Below are 20,724 nucleotides of genomic sequence, written 5' to 3' on the forward strand. Positions count from 1 at the left end.
GAACATGCCTGTTTATTCCAATAGGGAGATGGACAGACACGAAGCATCGCCATGCCTAAATCTGATGTGGAGGGATTGTTGTTGGCCCCTGCCGAAATCAGCCACTTTGATCAGGATAAATCTGTGAACAGGATCTTTAGATGAACCCAATCATTTAGCCTTGTAACCAAATGTTTGCTCATCATCATCATCATTAAAAAGAAATCTTGTAACTTTCTTAAAAAATGTACAGAAATCTCCAACATGAGGGCAGACGTTTTGGAACACTTCTAAATCAATGAACGCAGGTTTTTAATTCAACCCCATTGCCCCCCAGTGTATAAAATCCAGCCCCTCGCCATGCCATCTATAAGAGGAGCCACTAATGTATGAAGTCAGATCAATCAATCATTTTGCTGTTCAACTGTGAGTGATTTTATTGAAAAGTGGAGGGCAGTAAATGCTCTGCTGCCTCAATCACTGCCAAGTCTGATCCTTCTCTTACATTAACATCAGCACAAAACTGTGTACTGGGAGCGTAACGTCATGGGTGTCCATTGGTGACCAGCTGCATGCAATCCTTACATCACCAAGCACAAGGCCTAACATTGGATGGAGTAGTGTAAAGCTGCCACCACTGAACACTGGAGCAGTGGAAACGTTCTGTGGAATGATGATTCTGATGGATTAATCTGGGTTTGGACAATGCCAGAACGTTACCTGCCTGACTGCATTGTGTCAGCTGTTAGGCACATGTGGGATAATGCTATAGGGTTGTTTTTTCGGAGGTTGGTCTGGGCCCCTTAGTTCAAATGAAAGGAAATCCTAATGTTTTGGTATACCAAGAAATTGTGGATAATTGTAGCCTCAAACATTTTGGGAACAGTTAGGAGAAGAGCAGTTGAGTCAGGAGTTGAAGAAGGGAGGGACTGGGCAGCCATAGACTTTGCAGTGATGTAGAATTGTAGTTCTAATGATGACTCGCGCAGACAAGAGACCTCCTGTTACTACATAGAGCTTAGAAGGATTCAGCTAGTCAGTTTTTAATCACGTGACGTCAAAAGAGACGAATTAGCTGGGTAGAAAGGCAAAATGAGCAATTGTAAGTACACAGTGCTATATAATATGATGATTGCAATGTATTAAGAGGATAAAACCTTTAATAATTATATTGTAGTTCCCCTGATAGGCCTTGACTTTGTCTGTCCATCATCATCTGTTTTCATAACCATCGCTCTTAATCCATGGAGCGTGCAATGTTCAGTGTCCTTCTGTAGCCGCTCCTTTTATGAACCACTCGGGCCACCAGGACCACCATGTCGCTCTCATGCCCTCCGATCACGCACCTCCTCCTGCGCTTCACATACACTCCACACCACCTGACTTGTCATTTCTGATGGGTGTTTAGCGTCTCATACTACTATGGAAAAGCTCAGATTGTTTTATTTGCATATGTTCTAATACTATTTGAAAGTGAATGATTAACACAATGTATCAGTGTTTATCTAGTGTTACCTTGTTATATATTCTTATGCCTTACTTTTTCATTTGTCACTTATGGTACATGCTTCTATAGTTTATAAGTCATTATTTATTTCTCTTTCATGGATATTTCTATGTATTTATGCATTTTATATGTATCTTATTTTTTTTTTATTGCATTTTCTTTTGCTATTATATGAAAACGCAAAAGGGGCCCACCGGAGGATTCCCCTGTTCTCCCATGGGCCAGTCCAAGCCTGTACTCTGCGCTCTCCATTGGGTTATGTTTCTATCTGCAAAACTTCACCAGGTGAGGAGCCATTTTTATTATGCTACCGACCATTCTTTCCCCTTAACGTCATTACCATATGGAGTTTCCATAAGAATTGAGGCTGTTTTAGCTATAAAGGGGGAACCAACTCTATGTTAGTGCCCATGGATGCAGAATAGGATGATGTACAGGTTCCCGCAGGTGTAACATGTAGGTGTCCCAATACTTTTGTCTGAATACTATATGAGCACATGGGATAAAAATATTTTAAAGAAGGACAAATAGGCAAACACATATAATCACGTTTCGACAATCATGTATCCATTGCAAATTGAGTTTTCCCAGGATAGCCATTAGTAAGTCTCTTTTTGAGTGATTATGGGACTTGCACAACGTTACATCATGAATTATCCAAGGGAAAAGTCAGGTAGCTGACCTAAATGAAGGTTGTGTCCTAAGCTGTGTCTCTGGAAAACAGAGGATACATTAAAAATATACTCTTAAAGGGGTTTTCCACCTTTACTAAAATAAACCTATCACACCCCTGCAACTCCACATTGTAAATAATGCGAATGTTCGGCCACCGCTGCTAGACTGCCGTGGTGACCGGTAACCTAGGCAGCCCTAAACAGTAAATGTATAAAAGTGATTTTTTTTTTTATAAAAATGAAATACCTAAGTTGTTTTTTTCCAGCACTTTGCAATTTTGTCCAAAATATAACATACGAAAAACCCTTTATAGTGTAACCATTGTTTTAATTTTTATTTCATAAAAATTTCAATAGTACACATGAAAATAAGCAACTTTGTAATAAATTTTATCAGCAAAATCTGCTTCTTTCTCCTCCTAGAGGAATCTCTCGCTCTCAATTCATGGGTAAACTCTGTAATCAGTGAAGACAAACGTTCACGTTACTGAGATATGAGATGAGAGTTGGTTCTTATAACATTCTATGGAGGGAGGAGGCGGCGCAGACGTTCTGCTGCAAGTTCTCCTGAAACAACAGTTACCGTTCTGCATAGAACTTTACAAGCACCAACCGCCATCGCCAATCTCAGTAACGGGAAAGTCTGTATTCACTGGAGACAAATTTTATCCATAAATTGAGTATTTTTTTGAATGATCAATCCGTCCAGAAGGAGAAAGAAGCGGATTTCTCTGATAACATAAAGTTTCTTATTTTCATGAATAAAAATGTAAGCGCCGGTTACTCTTTAAGGTTAGTTGGCCACACATGCGCCTGTCTCACGTCTTGCATGGGGGTAAATTTGTACTGATAGCACTGCTAACGTAACGAGGGTACACTTTTGAGCTTTTTCTATAAAAGTTGCCACCAATGTCAAGATTTGCGCCGAATCAAACCAGCTACGTAAACTGAAATAAGAACTACAATGATTTTTTTTTTGCAATTATTTTTACCATTTGTGGTTAGATCATTATTATAAAAGGATAAATGATTTCCATAATGACCTTACGATGTCTCATTAATGTCATTAGTAAGGACCTACAAATGGTGGCCATGCGTAGTGCAATACAGCAGGTTCTTTCATCATTGATCATTGCATCGTGACATCTTATCACTCCGGGCAGCCTTTACAGATCTTAGTATATTCTGACCCGTCATGAAAGGGAAATATCAGGTATATCATGGAGTCAGAGCGCGATTCTACATTATATATGGCCAGATCCCGGAATTACAATGTATGATACCTACACGCGAGCTTTCACCTTCACATGGGACAAGCGGTGGAAGAAAGAATCTAATGCATTCTGTTGACATGAGATCACAAAGGGCGCAGTTTTTAAACAAAGAACGTGCAGCTAAATAGGCCATACATAAAAAGACATATGTCTATTGTTAAAGAAAGGGGCAGTTTCATTCATTCGGCGTGGTGCCTGTAGGGGAGAGGCAGGCCCAACAAAGGCACTCTTGTGAGAACAAGCCGTGCAATGTAGGATCATCCACAATTATGATGGGAGAATTCATGGATTGCAGCCTGCCTGCTTTTATTAATATTAAGGCTGGCGTCACACTAGCGAGTTTTACGGATGTATGAGCGCATAAACTACGTCCGTAAAATACACATAACACACGGCCCAATGATTCCCTATGTCCCAGCTCCTATCTGCCGTATTTTACTGATCCGTATTATACGGTCTTGTACGGCCTTAGAAAATCGCAGCATGCTGCGTTTGTCACCGTATTGCGCAAAAAAATCGCCAATGAAAGTCTATGGGGGCGAGAAAAATACGGATTACACACGGACCAGCAGTGTGACTTGCGAGAAATACGCAGCGGTGTTGGTGAAAAGCCGGTAATTCAATTGCCGGCTTTTCATTTCTCCTTCACAAACCCGATATGATATGAGACATGGTTTACATACAGTAAACCATCTCATATCCCCTTTTTTTTGCATATTCCACACTACTAATGTTAGTAGTGTGTATGTGCAAAATTTGAGCCCTCTAGCTATTAAATTAAAGGGTTAAATAGCGGAAAAAATTGGCGTGGGCTCCCACGCAATTTTCTCCGCCAGAGTGGTAAAGCCAGTGACTGAGAGCAGATATTAATAGCCTAGAGAGGGTCCATGGTTATTGGCCCCCCTGGCTAAAAACATCTGCTCCCAGCCACCCCAGAAAAGGCACATCTGGAAGATGCGCCTATTCTGGCACTCGGCCACTCTCTTCCCACTCCGGTGTAGCGGTGGGATTTGGGGTAATGAAGGGTTAATGTCACCTTGCTATTGTAAGGTGACATTAAGCCAGGTTAATAATGGAAAGGCGTCAATTATGACACCTATCCATTATTAATCCAATAGTACGAAATGGTTAATAAAACACACACACTCACATTATTACAAAGTACTTTAATTAAATAAAGACACAGGGTGTTGTAATATTTTATTAGACTGTTAATCCACCTGAAGACCCTCGTTCTGTAAAAAAGGAAAAATAAAAAAACAACAATATCCCATACCTTCCGTTGTTCAGGTCACGTCCCACGATGTAAATCCATCTGAAGGGGTTAAATCATTTTACACCCAGGAGCTGTGCTAATGCAGTGCTCGTGGCTGTAAAACTCCCGGGAATGAATGGAATGTAGGGGAATGTCCTGTAGTTACCTTGAGTCGCGGTGATGTGCCCTCTGCTGGATGTCCTCATATGAACTCTAGCGTGGGAATTTTGACATATATATACATATATATATATATACATATATATATACTGTATATATGTTTTAACGAACATTTGAGCACATAAATCCTTTAGATGTCGGTTTTGCAAGCCTGCGAGAAAATCTCGCAGTACGGATGCCATACGGATTACATACGGAGGATGCCATGCGGAAAATACGCTGACACACCCTGCCTACGGATGACATACGGATCACTATTTTGGGAACATTTCTGCGTATTACGGCCGTAAAAAACGGACCGTATTTTCATACGCTGAGTGTAACGCCGGCCTTAGGCTAAGTTCACACTGGACATTTTTCTCGCCTTTTTTTCTTTTCTGGAGCAAAACCTGAGTGCTTGGCAGGAAATAAGCTGTGACAAAAATGCACGTTTTGGTGTTTTTTTTCGTGTGTTTTTTCCATTTATGGTAATTCAATGGGTGAAAAACACTGAAAGTAGTGACATGATCTATGTCCAAAAAAAACAAGCAAATCACAAAATACTAATGACAAAAAAACAAGCTGTGTGCATGAGATTTCTGAAATCTCATAAACATAGCTGGTACTGTCAAACGCAGTTGAAAATTAGCATACAAAAGCAGCAAAAATGCCAAATGTGAACTTAGCCTTAGACATCAATATAGGAAAGGATTCTTTATAGCACAAGCACATCCGCACATCTATTTCTGTTTTTTCATAAGTCCGTTTTGCTTGATTTTTTTTTTATTGTTATTTAGCATTGAATCAGTTAAAAACAGTTGGAAAATTAAAGTCTTCAATTTTTTAATTCATTTTTAATAGATCTATTGACTGGAATGGGGGATTCTGATCCGCAAAAAAGGATGAAGGAGCAGATATATCATTGGTGCAACCCGTGCGTCATAAGGGGCCCCGAGAGATAAAGGGGCCAATTTCCACCTCCAACGTAAGTGGCATTGTGCATTGCAATGAGCTATTGGACTGCATATAGTGTTATTGAACAGTGGCCCCTTTCTGCTTGGGTCCGCCAGTGAGGAATGAGAGTAGGACGTGCAATGAGTTATTGGAACGGACGCAGGGATCAGATTAAAAAACAAAACACATGTGTGAATAGCTCCATCGAGCTCTGATGTGTCAGTGTGCCCTGAAGCTGGGATTACTGGCACACAGATCTCTGACCAATCAGGCCAATCTTACACATAATGGGATTGGTCTGAGTTGGCCCTTTACACCCAGATATTTTGTTAGTATAGAACCAGTTCCCAGCTTTTACTATTCTCTAACATGGAATTGGTTTTCTTGTCTTTTTCGTACGCTACAATCATTGGAAATAGCAGGTACATTTTTACAGAGATCAGTTTTCTGGCAGATGAGACAAATTTTAATCAGATCAAACTGCAGATAATTATACACATACATTTACATCTTTATTGGTCTGATTGAGCAGAAAATGGTTAGATATTTGAATGAGTAAAAGCTCCCTTAAATGGATTGTCCACTCCCTGGACAATCCCTATTTAAATCAAGTAGTCCCCCTTGAAAAATAGAAACATCCTACACTCACTTCATGCATCGGTTAGCGGCAGATCTCCCAGTGCTCACGTGACACTTTTGTGTCACGTGAGCCCTGCAGCCAACCAGCTGCCATTATTATCCTGCTGCCCTCTTATTTCCTTTGTATGAACCTAGAAGTAGTGAGAGCAAGTGGCCTAATAGTCGACGGCTACAGGGCTCACATGACATAAAATGCCACGTAAGCCCTGGGAGACACGACACTGACATTGCTGAAACGGCATCGCTACAAGAGGTGAGCAAATGTAATTTTGCAGGGGAGGATACTTTATTTTAAAAATTAGTTCTCCAGATAGAGGACAAACCTCTTTAATTAATTTAACCATTTAATCAAATGTGTTGGGGACATGATTTTGCGCACTAACAAACACATGTAATACTTAGATATTAATACATGCGACAAATCCATGTTCCTAGCCTATTTGTTAAAAAATGGCCAATCCCTTTAAGACCCATTTTTGCCGGTTAATGATCAAGAAAATGTTTGCACAAATGTTCAATCCTGTACTTATGTCCTACAATTGAGCAAAAAAAAAAAAAAGAAATGTCAAATCTCTCGTTTGTCTTTGATTGTATCCCTTATGCAGGCAGAAAAATCATTATGTGTCGACAGCACATGTGTAAATGGGAGGTCCTGCTGAAAATAATGGGGGGAATAAACGATCACATCAGTGATCACGCTAACCCCTTTAAATCTCTTGGATTGTGGCGCTAATCTGTGTGTGTACACAAGCCTTTAAACTTTGAGAATGATGCATTCTCCCATTCATAGTAATGGAGGCCTTTCTGTAATAACACATTTTTGTTCTCTCCTCCACCAATAATTCCCAGAAAACCACATGTAAAGGATGTATATAATGCCGTAAGGTATAAAAGGAATGAACAGTAAGCAAAGAAATATTTTCTTTGTAACATTGTCACATAAATATCTAATGTCACATGATGAGAAAAAGGACAAACTGGCTGAAAAGACGGTAATGGCTGTATATACGACCTAGACACAATGGGAAATGTGTTCTCAGACCAGTTCTCCCTCTTTGCATCGGGCCATGCCAGCTTGTTACAGACAAAATAACTTTGCCAGGAACAAGAATTTTGCTATGACAACAACAACGGTAGTTAAAGGGAATACAATCCTGTAGTAAATCGCTGCCAAGTTACGAAGAAAAAAAAAAGTTTACTTACAATTGTTTCTGGGATTACTCCCATCCCCAATTTGTGTGACTTCACATATCATTATGTGTCTTTCTAGGATAATTGTTCTAAAAACAAAACTTCAGAAGTGGTAGAAGAAACTCCTTAAAAGGTTTGCTAACTTCCAGAAAATACTGAGTGAAGATTTCCATTGGAAAAAAAAAGCCTCTCTCACGGTCCCCAGGTCCAGTGCTGAGTCTCTGGCTCTGCCTCCGGTGTCTGGTATTGGCTGTAATGTCAGCAGCGCTGCATCCAATAACGAAGCTCAGCAGCTCGAAGTGAGGCGGTCTATCTACACGGGCAAAGCTACTGAGCTCACTGATTGGCTGCTGCACTAGCCAATAATGCTGCTACCACCAGCGGGCACCAGGAGCAGCGCCAATAATCTGCAGGCGGGATAGAGGGGTTTTCTGCATGTTGAGAAACACTATAAAGGGGTTCTCTCAAAAAGGGCACCAAAATATCATACTGGCTGCAGCGCTGTTGACGTGACGTCAACAAATTACAGCCAAGGGAGAGGGTTTTATTTTGAAAGATTTAAAAGGGTGATCCCAAAAATGGCACCTAAATATATATGATGGATGGAGATCCCCTGCTCTACCATATATATATATATATATATATATATATATATATATAATATAGGGGCCCATTCGGTAGACGAAGCACCATGTAATATTACATACAAGGGCGGCTCCAGGTCTGTGGGATTGGTGGTAGGCTGCAGTTTCCATTGGAGCCAGACTTGCACTGATCAGCTGATTGTTGGAAGGGGTTCCTTAAAAAAGAAGGTTGTCTTGTTAAGAAACTGAGTAGTGGTGACCTTATGTTGTTCATGGCCAAGGACAGCACCTGGTGAACCAATGAGTAGGGGCCCTCTTGGCCATATGACCAGTGCTGGTATGGAGTGTGTTCAGGAGCTGCACCTGCTCCTTACAGTGTGGGTGCTGGCTGTATTACACAGCCAGCCCCCTCTGCGTCTAACTGCTGCTATAGGAGCTAGCCTCAATTGCAGCAGCTCAACCCCTTAGATTCAGCTGGTTAGTAGCAGCTGTTGTTATCTGACCTAGCTAGCTATGAGAAAGGTCATTTTACAATATGCCGCAATATTATAATATTGTAGTGTATTGTATAAGTGGTCATAGGACTAATAGGAAATGGAGAAAACAATGACAAATATATATTAAATATAAAAATTATAGATAATACATATTTTTTTTAATTATCTAAAAAAAATGAAAATTATAGAAAACATGTACATATCTTTACGTATACACAGTATATTCATCCAAGTTTTTCAGAACTTTATTTTCTTAATAGTAAAAAAATGAAAACCATTGGTATTCCCATCCGTACAACTTTTCAAACTAATAAAATATTAACCTCTTCATGACCGGAGCTTTTTCGGTTTTGCGTTTTCGTTTTTCGCTCCCCTCCTTCCCAGAGCCATAACTTTTGAATTTTTCCATCAATATGGCCATGTGAGGGCTTATTTTTTTGCGGGACGAGTTGTACTTTTGAACTACACCATTGATTTTACCATGTTGTGTACTAGAAAATGGGAAAAAAATTCCAAGTGCGCTGAAATTGCAAGAAAAGTGCAATCCCACACTTGTTTTTTGTTTGGATTTTTTGCTCGGTTCAATAAATGCTAAATCTGACCTGCCATTATGATTCTCCAGGTTATTACGAGTTCATAGACACCAAACATGTCTAGGTTCTTTTTTTATCTAAGTGGTGAAAAAAAATTCCAAACTTTGCTAAAAAAAAAATTGCTCCACGTTCTAATACCCGTAGCGTCTCCATTTTTCATGATCTGTGGTTGCGTGAAGACTTACTTTTTCCAAGCCGAGCTGACATTTTTAATGATACCATTTTGGTGCAGATACGATCTTTTGATCGCCCGTTATTGCATTTTAGTGCAATGTCGCGGCGACCAAAAATACGTAATTTTGGAGTTTTGACTTTTTTTCAGGTTAATCCTTTTTTCATAGAATTTCAGAGAATGTTTTAATTACTAGTAATGTGAACTCATAAAGTGTTAATGTATCAAACATAGGAAAAGTATTAGGGTAAAAAGTTAGGACATAGGTATAGGAATAGGTTAAAGTGGTAGATGTAGATAAGGAATGGGAAAGTGCAGTGAAGGGCACAATAGAATCAAGAAGTACAGGGACAGTTAAAGTGTTTGGGATCCTCCCCAAGATGGGAGGGACAGGGTTAGCTAAAAATGGGAAACACTTCCTGCTTTAGGGCGATAAGAAGATGAGATAGGTGTGATAAGCATAGCCCAAGGCCAGAGGGCTGAAAAGCACAAGAGAGTATTAACTTTCGCCAGCATGCAGGCGGCCGCCGTAAACTATAACGGAGCTCCCTGGGACATCCAGGGCCTACGGCCTGAATTAGGTACAGGCCTTTATCACTTTCTAGAAGGGAAAGCTGGACGGGGAACCGTATCAGAAAGGTGGGTCGGAATCCATGACAACTGTGCAGCAGGATAGAGTTCCGTATATACTCGAGTATAAGCCGACCCGAGTATAAGCCGACCCCCCTAATTTTGCCACAGAAAACTGGGAAAACTTAAAGGAATTTGGCGGGACCAGTTTTGGGTCATATGGGCGGGGTTTTCAGGGGTTTGATTCACCCTGCAATATTGCCTTGCGCTGGCGTGTACTCCGGAGGACAGAGAATGAACTTCAATCCAATATTGCAGCCAGCGGGTAAGGAAAGGGTGAATCAAACACCCGAAAACCCCGCCCGTATGACCCAAAACTGGTCCCGCCAAATTCAGGTGACAGGTTCCCTTTAATGACTCGAGTATAAGACTAGGATAACTCAGGCTGAAAGAAACGTGAATGTAACATCGTACTGTGTTATGACTAAGATGGAGTAAATCAAACTGATCAAGTGTCTCCTGTTCAATGTGCGTCTGTTCCTGGATCCGGGATCATGGAGACAACGGAGGCTACCAGCCAAACCTATGGTGTACACCCACAGCACAAGGGAAACAGGACACTATTTACTTGTGGGGTGCCAGGGTGTGGGAATACAACAGCCCATCGCCCATGACTACCGCCTTTACCCACCTTATACTAGTTCACGGTTGTAGCCTAGGAGATCAACCACCTCTGATAGACTGCAGCAGTGGATGGTAACCTAGACAATGAGGAGTACACTACTGAACTTAAAATCCCAGAGAGCATTTTTAAAAGGTAAATTGCAATCTTGCTTGCTTTTACAAGCAATTAGTAATTTTACGCATTTGATTATATGAGACAACAAAGTCTACAAATAATTATTCCTGCACTTTCCTTAATATTTTAAAAAATAATTGTTTTGTTCTACTCATCACTTTGATGATGCTATATGTGGCCAATTTCAATTTATGATCCTTTAGTTACAGTTGAGGTTGATTAGTAATGTGAATGGCAGCAACGGTTTAATGAGATTGTATCAGTTGTTTTTTTAAATAAGATCTACTACTTTACTGTTAGCATTTCCTCCTGACAAACTGCTTGCACGTGCTATGCTTCACTGTTCTCAAATAAACAGCTCATAAAGAAAAAAAAACCTCAATTTTTTTTTTTACTTTCTGGAAATTCCCTATTTCAATATTAACGGGTAGAACATCATATGCCTTTATAAGAAAGGCTTAACAAATTTTGTACAGAAACTTGCAAACAGATGTTTTCCTCTAGAATGCCCAGGTAGAAATCTGAAGACAATGAACACAGAAACATATCTTTGATATTTAAGCATCTACTAAGGATAAAGTATGTTCCCGGCAGAATGTTTTAGTCTTGCTTTAGTACTGCACCCTGTCAGCAATCACAAAATTATGTGTTCATTAATTTATGCTGAAACTTACACGACTGGTAGACATATTAATGATATGAAAATGATGAAAAAATGGAAACAAATTTTTCAGAACATTTACTTTTATTAAGAATGAAGAATAATATACTGTACATGTACTTACACACCTGTGGATGCTGTCAATGTGGTTATTAATGGTTGTCTGAGAAATATTCTGCCACGCTGAATGCACTTGGGCACACAAATCAACAAGATTCACTGCTGGCAGCTCCTTTTGTAATTGTCGGCCAATGATATCCCAAATGTGCTTGATGAGAGACAAGTTTGGAGATGTTGAAAGCCAAAGCATGTAAAGACCACATAGGCTGCTCACAGTAACACATGCAACATGTGGCCTGACTTTGTTGTATTGAACAAATGATTATTGAACACTTTGGAGAAATGACCGTATCACTGGTTCTACCACCAAATCAATGTAACACCGAGCAGTTAGTGTGCATAGAATAAATACTAGATGGTCCAGCTGCCAAACATTTTGCCACCCTATACTATGATTCTAAGAGTAGGACTAATATGATGTTCCCTTGTGAAGGCATCTTCATCGTGTTGCCCATGTGGTCTGGTCAGATTCAAATAATGGTGTTTAGTGGTCAGTTCCGTACTGCAAGTAAAATTAGATATCAAGCCTAAGGCTGCAGTCACACGATCAGTATTTGGTCAGTATTTTACATCAGTATTTGTAAGCCAAAACCAGGAGTGGGTGATAAATCCAGAAGTGCTGCATATGTTTCTATTATACTTTTCCTCTAATTGTTCCACTCCAGGTTTTGGCTTACAGATACTGATGTAAAATACTGACCAAATACTGCTAGTGTGATGGCAGCCTAAGGCATAGAGTATCTACACAGACCTTTAGAAGTGGTTCTGCAAAACATTGGGCTATGAGCCAAATGTCCAACTACCGATGTTGCATTGATCTGAAGCCACCGCTAACCCAGGCTATCATGGTGCAGAAGAAGACGGAAATGGAAGATGGACTGAATACTGGAACATCTATAGTGCATCACCAAATTGCTCCTGGATCGTTGGGAGAAGTTACTCTTGGAGGATGTGTAGATTCAATCTCTCTACTCATGGCAGTATTCTTAGGCATTTCTTGGATGAAAAGCAACCCCACACATGATGAAACTACTTTCAGACTGTTTGCGACATCTGGAAAAATCATTTTGAAGAACAATTCCTTTACCAGCATGATGGAGCACCATGTCACAAGCCAAAAGTGATAAGTGGCTTGGTGAACAAAACATTGAAATTTTGAGTCTGTGGCCAGGAAAGCCTCCAGATCTCAATCCTATTGAGAACCAACCGAGGTTGACAAACAAAAGCAAAAAAATTGTGATAAACTCCAAGCACTGATTTGGTGCTGATATCCAGTACGCCAGAGTAAATTGCAGAAGTCTTGAAAAGCAAAGGCCCTCATGCACATTGGAGTAATGTCAGCCAAACCCGTCGATGTTGATGGGTCCCACAAACAATCTAATGTTTATGGAGGTGCTAGCCAACTGGAGATGTCCATTCATCATTGTTGATTTCATACTGGCGATCGCATTGTTCTCCGAGAGATAAACAACTGGCTGACTTGTCGCCTGGTGACTTTCTTATACAGAACATAGGAGTGCTTGGCTGAACAAGTTCTCCTGTGTATTGAGGTCTGGCTGTTGGCCAAACGATATGCTGAAGTATCACTCAGTTGAAAACCATGAAATGTATATTGGGGTCTTTATGGTCCACTCAACACTGTAAATAGTGAGTCTTTGCATAAACTTGATGTATTTGTCAATGAAAGTATAAAAACGTATGAAATGCTGATAATTGTACCTCAGTAACTATAGAAACATCGGACTAAAAGATCTAAATGTGAATACTAAAATGTGTGTCAGGCTTTTGGCCGCAACTGTACTTAAGGTTAATTTGCTTCAGATTACGTTGACATGGCAATTAGATCCTGGGCCACAGCGGTGACAGGACCCATGTCAGAGGTTTCTTTGTCCAAGCAGCAGAGAATACTAGGGCTGCCTAAATACTGAATAATATCTGCAGTGATTATAATGGAGGGGCTTTGCTCTCCACTGACTTTCTTAGAAACGCAGTTATATTCAGTAAGCCGCTAATACATACTGCTGACAGTTTCCTATAATCTCTCACAGGTTTACTCAATGTCTTAAACACCAGTGAGGAAACACTTCAAATCTGATCCTGAAGGAGTCTCTCACTTGACAGATGTGGAAAACTGTCTGAGACCAAAGATAATAATCCCAGTGAATTCCTTGCTGCAAATCTGCTCAGAGTAGGGAGGAACTGAGATTATATAATTTATAATTACCTGAAAGTTAATGAGCGCTCATAAGTCTTAAAGAAATATGTCTTTTAAGCCTGTCTCAGCTCATTTTAACCCCTTCCACGCAAGATGGTGACCTGCTCAGAGGAGTATACATACATTTACAAAAATTACCTATGGGGATAGATACACACATCCGTGTGTTACTATCCCAGAGAAACAGACTGATTTTTTTTCTCAGGTTCATCTTAGTTATTTCGTTGTTTTTTTTTACTGTAGAGGTGTACTACCGGTAATTTCCAAGTCAATAAAAGACCCTCGAAAGGTCTTTATTCCAGTTTATCCCCAAGCAACAGATCTGTGAGACACACAAAAAAGGGAAGCAAATTGGAACCTGTTACTTCCTCCAGGAAAAGTGATAGATCTGACACATTTATGTCGCGTTCCCACGATGAATTTTTGTAGAGTTTTTGTTGCTGTGTATTTTTATTGGATCAAAAATGCAGCGTTACAGCAAAGTGGATGGGATTTATAGAAATCTCCTGCTCACTGTGCTTTTTTTTATAGAGTGTAAACTGATCTGCGGTGCAGGTATGAAATCCACAACATGTCAATTTCTCGTGCGGGTACTCATTAGATGTGGAAAACCCGCAGGTAAAAAACGCATGATCGGCGGAAAGCACTAAAAAAGGAATGTCGTTTGCACATGACTGTATCAATAAAGTCAAAGTCAAATAACAGGAAGTATAAAAAATAAAGATGACACACCAAAAGAGGCAAAAACCGCAGCATCATAAACGCAATAAAAACGCATGGGAAAAAACGCACTAAAAAACGCAACGAAGAAGAAACAAGGAACCTAATTTTGCTAATATGTGAAAAAATGCAGTCATTGTGGGAACGTAGCCTCAGGTTTGTTAAAGACTTCACTTATAATTTGCAAAGGGAGAAATCCGCTCTGAAAATCTGCAGCACACTTAAAACTGCACACGTCAGTTTCCGCTCTGATTTTCTTTTGTACGCAGCATGCGGATAAGATTTGGTACATCTGCTACCGTAATGCGCTGTGGATCCACCTTCATGAACGGACCTTACAGTAACAGAGCTGGGCAGAGAGATGATATTTATGACCGGCTTTACCAGTACAAATATTCATTTTATTGCGTTTACAATGGCTGAAGAAATTCATACATCTAAGGCCTTGTTCACACATACGTGAAAAAATGTTACCACTGTCATCAGTCTGTCCGTTTTTACCATCAGTGTGACATTAAGTGTTTTTTACAGATGGATAAAGAAAGAAATAAATGACAAAGCTTCCCCTGTATTCTGCAATACTAAACACGGGCCGCACACTGACTGTACACTGACGCCATCCGTGTGCTGTACATGTTTTTCATAATTCTATAGACTTGTATTGGCCCTTGTCAACTGTGATACCAGAAAAAACGGACATGTTTCCATCTGTTTTGCACAGACAAATGGTCCGTGAAAAATATAGATGTGAACAGCACCATAGACTAAAAAGGGTAAGTGTGGTAACTGTGAAAAAACGGACATAACACGTACATGCAACACGGAGGTCTGAATGAGGCCTAACATGGCAGAAAGCTGGATTGGCAGCAGTGGCGTAGCTAGGGTTTTGGTTCAGGGGGTCGAAACTTTTCAGTGGGCCCCTAACCAGGTAACCTTGATTATAACTGGGTGATGCACCCTAAGGCCGGTGTCACACTTGCTTGTGCAATGCGAGAAACTTGCGCATCAATACCTTGCACTGCCGCCGGTGGTCCGGTCCGGAGCGTTTAGCTTCATAGAAATACATGCAGCCGCACACTCCGGTCCCGAGTGCCGGCGGCAGTGTCGGGTATTGATGCAAGTTTCTCGTATTGTACACGCAAGTGTGACACCGGCCTTAGGGCTCATACTCACATGCAAAAAACTCGGATGAGTCTCGCATGTCAATACCCAGCATTGCACCCGGCACTCAGATCGGAGCGTGCGGCCGCATAGCAATACATGCAGCCGCACGCTCCGCTCCCGAATGCCGGGTGCAGTGCCGGGTATTTAAGTGCGAGACTCATCCGAGTTTCTCGAATGTGAGTATGGGCCCTTATAGAGGTTGTAGGAGAACCTCAATGGATGACCACGCTGTGACTGAAAATAATCTCTATATAAAGACCAATATTGATATTACTGCCATATGGTCAGTGGTAAATACCAGCCCTACAGAACATATAAGAGATCACAGCACAGTTACAGATAATGACTTACTGCTGACGTTCTTTCTGATGGAGTGGTTAATTTTTCACGTCTTTTCCATCTGGACCAGACCAACATGATAACTTATCCCAGCCAGGACTCGGCTGCAGAGAATGCAACAAAGACTTCACTTCTCACATTTTCAGCACTGTCCCCAATGAGACTTTTCCTAACCTGCACAAACTCCTCATCCTGCTGATACCCCAATACTGAGCCACTGCTGCCATGCAGTGGGAAAAAAAGTATTTAGTCAGCCACCAATTGTGCAAATTCTCCCACTTAAAAAGATTAGAGAGGCCTGTAATTGACATCATAGGTAGACCACAACTAAGAGAGTCAAAATTGAGAAAACAAATGCAGAAAATCACCTTGTCTGATTTGGTAAGATTTATTTTGCAAATTATGGTGGAAAATAAGTATTTGGTCATTAACAAAAGTTCATCTCAATATTTTGTTATATATCCTTTGTTGGCAATGAGAGGTCAAACGTTTTCTGTAAGTCTTCACAAGGTTGGCACACACTGTTGGTGGTATGTTGGCCCATTCCTCCATGCAGATCTCCACTAGAGCAGTGATGTTTTGGGCCTGTCGCTGGGCAACATGGACTTTCAACTCCCTTCAAAGTTTTTCTATGGGGTTGAGATCTGGAAACTGGCTAGGCCACTCCAGGACCTTCATATGCTTCTTACGAAGCCACCTCTTCGTTGCCCTGGTGGTGTGATCGGGATCATTACCATGCTCAATTACCCATCCATGTTTCATCTTCAATGCCCTTGCTGATGGAAGGAGATTTGTACCCAAAATCTCACGATACATGGCCCCATTCATTCTTTCATGTACATAGGTGAGTCGTCCTGGTCCCATTGCACAGAAACAGCCCCAAAGCATGATGTTGCCACCCCCATGCTTCACTGTAGGTATGGTGATCTTTGGAAGCAACTCAGCATTCTGTCTCCTCCAAACACGACGAGTTTTATTTCTACCAAACAGTTCCAAAACCCTGTAGAATTTCTGATGCTGGGGGGTGTTATACACTTATTTCTCAGGGCCATTAAAAAGCGGTGCTGAGGAATAAGTAACCTTAACTTCTGCCGTTAAAAGGCGCATTGGCGGTCATTAAGGAGTTAAAAGGTATGGAGTTCCGCACTGCGGGTATCCCGGCTAAGGGTGTTCTACCCATGGTACCAAAGTACGGTTCATGAAAACAACCAAACTTTTACTTGGTGAATAGCAGTATTTACAGTACTTAGATATATAGTATAAGGCCCAACGAGTTGTCATCTTTCCTACTCATGCAGAGACAATCCACTGCCCCAAAGATCTGGGCTCACGCTGTCCCTAGCAGCCCTGTCCTTGCCTGTCACTTGACACTGCTCAGCATTCATTGACCCTGTCTCTACCTGTCCTTGACACTAAGGCTCAGTTCCCTCTCCCAAGCTGTGTCGGCCATTACAGTTAACCCCTTCTAAGCTGACTGCAGCCCCAGTGGTTGTCATCGTTTTATAACATACATAAACATCTAATACATTTAACCCTTTAGAGTGTCAGGGAGCAATCCATCAGCCCCACCACTCCTACACGTGTATGTTTTCATATGGTATGCTTTTTGTGAACACCTTTGAATGATTCTCTCATTTATTGTCATGTAGAAAATATTGTTCAGATGATCTGTTTACCTAGAATACACCTACATGTGAAGCTGCAGACTCTGAGCTCAGTTGGCATTCCCTATGAAACATGACCCTCTCACCATCTCTTCACTCAGTGCTTTAACCTATAGTGGCTTGCGAAAGTATTCACACCCTTTGCATTTTTGGCATTTTCCTATCTTACACCCTGGAATTTAACTGTTTTTTTTAGGGTTTGCATCAGGACATGTAAAGAGCATGTCTACAACTGAAGCAAACAACAAATAGGACAAAATAACTAAAAACTTCAGTGTATGTAACTATTCACTCCACTAAAATCAGTACTCTATGTTCATTATCCATGTACTATGACATCACTGTGCTTATTACCCCTGTTCTTTGACATCACTATGGGTATTATCCCGGTATTGCGACATGCCTGTGTTTATTATCCATATACTGTTACTGTGACATCACTGTGTTTATTATTCCTGCACTTTGACGCAATTGGTGTCTTCATAAAATCAGTGTTTTGTAGAGTCTCCTTTTGCAGCAATTATAGTGGCAAGTTGTTTTGAATATGTCTCAATTAGCTTTCCACATCTTGCCACTGGGATTTTTGCCACTTCCTCAAGTAAAAACTGCTCCAGCTGCTAAAAGTTAGATGGTTTCCTCTGGTGAACAGCAATTTTCAAGTCTGAGTCTGACCACAGATTCTCAATTGAATTAAGGTTTGGGCTTTGACTAGGCCACTCCAAAAATTTACATGTTTCCCATTAAAACAATTGAGTGTTGCTTTAGCAGTATACATTGGGTCAATGTCTTGTTGGAAGGTGAACCTCTATTCCAGTCTCAAATCACAGACAGACTGAAACATGTTTTGCTCAAGAATATCCCTGTATTTTGCACCATCCATTCCCATCCCCCCTGACTCTAAACATTTCCCTTTCCCTGCTGCTGAAAAACATCCCCACAACATGATTCACCATCATGTTTCACTGTGGGGATGGTGTTATTGGGGTGATGAGCTGTGTTGGTTTGACGTAAGTCATAGTGTTTACTGTGGTGACCACAAAATGTGGTCTCATTTGCCCATAGCACCTTCTTCCATACATTTATGGAGTCTCACATATTTTTTTTGGCAAAGTCAAAATGACACTTACAATTCTTGTGTGTAAGTAAAGGCATTTTTCTGTCTACTCTTCCATAAAGGCCACCTCTATGGAGTGTACGGCTTATTTTGGTCGTACAGACATATACTACAGTCTCTGCAGCTCCTTTAGGGTTACCTTTGGTTTCTGTGCTGCCTTGCTGATTAATGCTTTCCTTGCCCGGGCTGAGAGTTTTGGTGGGCGGGTCTCTCTTGGTAGGTTTGTTGTTCTTTCCATTTGATGATGGATTTGATGGTGCTCTGTGGGATCATCAGAGATTGGGATATTTTTTTTATAATCCAACCCTGACTTGTACTACTCAAAAACTTGGTCCCTGACTTGTTTGGAGATCTCCTTGGTCTCATGGTGTTTGGTTAATGGTGTACCATAAATTTCTAGGGGCTTCCTCACAAAAGGGGTGAATACATATGCACATGCCAATTTTGAGTTATTTGATTCCATAAATGCAGAGGACACCACAAGTCTTCAGCCCCACCTGGAGCTACCGTCTGGAGGCCTTCCTCTCCAAACACATACCAAAGAGAAAAAACAGAGGATGCACATATGACTTCCCCAGCCACACCCTTGAGGTAGAGATATGGTGAGTAGACGTCCCGCCCATCTCTCACCTACTCACTAAAAACCCAACCCTTGTAATTGCTGGTTAACCCACATAGCATGCTGGGGAGAAATGAATGGGTTTCACATCACGGAAACAAGTAATCTTCGTGACACATATCGCCCCTCACATACAGCACCAGTGACGCTGTCACACTATATTTTTCTCGCTTCCTAAACTCAGACTATATAGTGCTGATGCATGACACACAAATCAGATTACAAAAATATTTAAACACAGGTTGCAATATAACAAAATAGGTACACTGACATGGTTGTGCAGTCTGTGATTCACTGTGAGATAAAAGATCTAAAAAATATATATGAGGATATACTGTATATAATATGTGAATAATACTCGTCTGCTCTAATTCAGCCTTTACAGTAGGTTAATAAGAAGCAAGGAGGAGAGAGAGGGGAGAAAAATATGACTGAGGGATTAGACGATCACCCTTGAGCTGGATTCATCAAAACTTTTACTTCAGAATTCTGGCATGAAAAGCTTTGAAAAGTCACAAAAAGGTGGTACAAGAATGTGGTGACTTAACATTCTCACACCATTTTTGAGCAGCACCTCTGACAAAGTGGGTATGAGTTTGGGTAGTGCAGGGTTGCGGCAACCTCCACTAGTTAAATTCATGATGAGCGGCATGATCGTTACGCCACAAATCTTACTCTAGTCCCCACTTCTCGAATGCTTCTGATTCATTAAGAGGTGTGCTCTTCTCATTGTATCAGGAGTGTCTGACTCCAGCATGCCTCCTATTCAAGACTGGTATAAACAACACCGATCTTGATGAATTTGTTTATAGTTTATAAACATTGGGGAGCAGTCAGACGGCCGTATAACATGGACAACTAACACATCGTATTGCACAGACTGGCCGACAGCTCTCCTGACTCGAGCTTGATAGCTGCATAGAAATACATGCTGTCACGCTTGGGTAGGGAGAGCTGCCAGCCAGTCCGAGCATTGAGATGCGATAATCGTCAGTGTTATACGGCCGTCTGATTGCGCCCTAAAGCACATAAATCTGCATATAAGCTTTATACCCAAAACAGTAATATATTTTCAAGGTTGCCTAATTTTGCAACAGTGTTATATATATACAGTCCTAGTCAAATATTACATGTGTCTTGATGCTATCCATTTATGAGTAGAACATGAGAGGTGATTTAGAAAAATACATGCATTTTCCATAACACTTTGCTCAGAGATATATTTATGTGCACATGTAGACATGATTTGGTGGAAATACAA

General features: G+C 40.8%; 1 long non-coding RNA gene across 2 annotated transcripts in view; it reads left to right on the top strand.

The window, feature by feature from the left end:
* The window catches only part of LOC143808490 (uncharacterized), a 97,337-nt gene that overhangs the window by 13,173 nt on the left and 63,440 nt on the right, over window positions 1-20,724 (top strand). For both annotated transcript variants that reach the window (XR_013221970.1, XR_013221969.1), the window contains exons 3-4: window positions 1,673-1,771; window positions 5,710-5,833. This is a non-coding gene — a long non-coding RNA (uncharacterized LOC143808490). The remainder of the gene's footprint in view (window positions 1-1,672; window positions 1,772-5,709; window positions 5,834-20,724) is intronic.

This window comes from Ranitomeya variabilis, chromosome 2 (genome assembly GCF_051348905.1).
Source record: "Ranitomeya variabilis isolate aRanVar5 chromosome 2, aRanVar5.hap1, whole genome shotgun sequence".
In the NCBI taxonomy this organism is placed as follows: Eukaryota; Metazoa; Chordata; class Amphibia; order Anura; family Dendrobatidae; genus Ranitomeya; species Ranitomeya variabilis.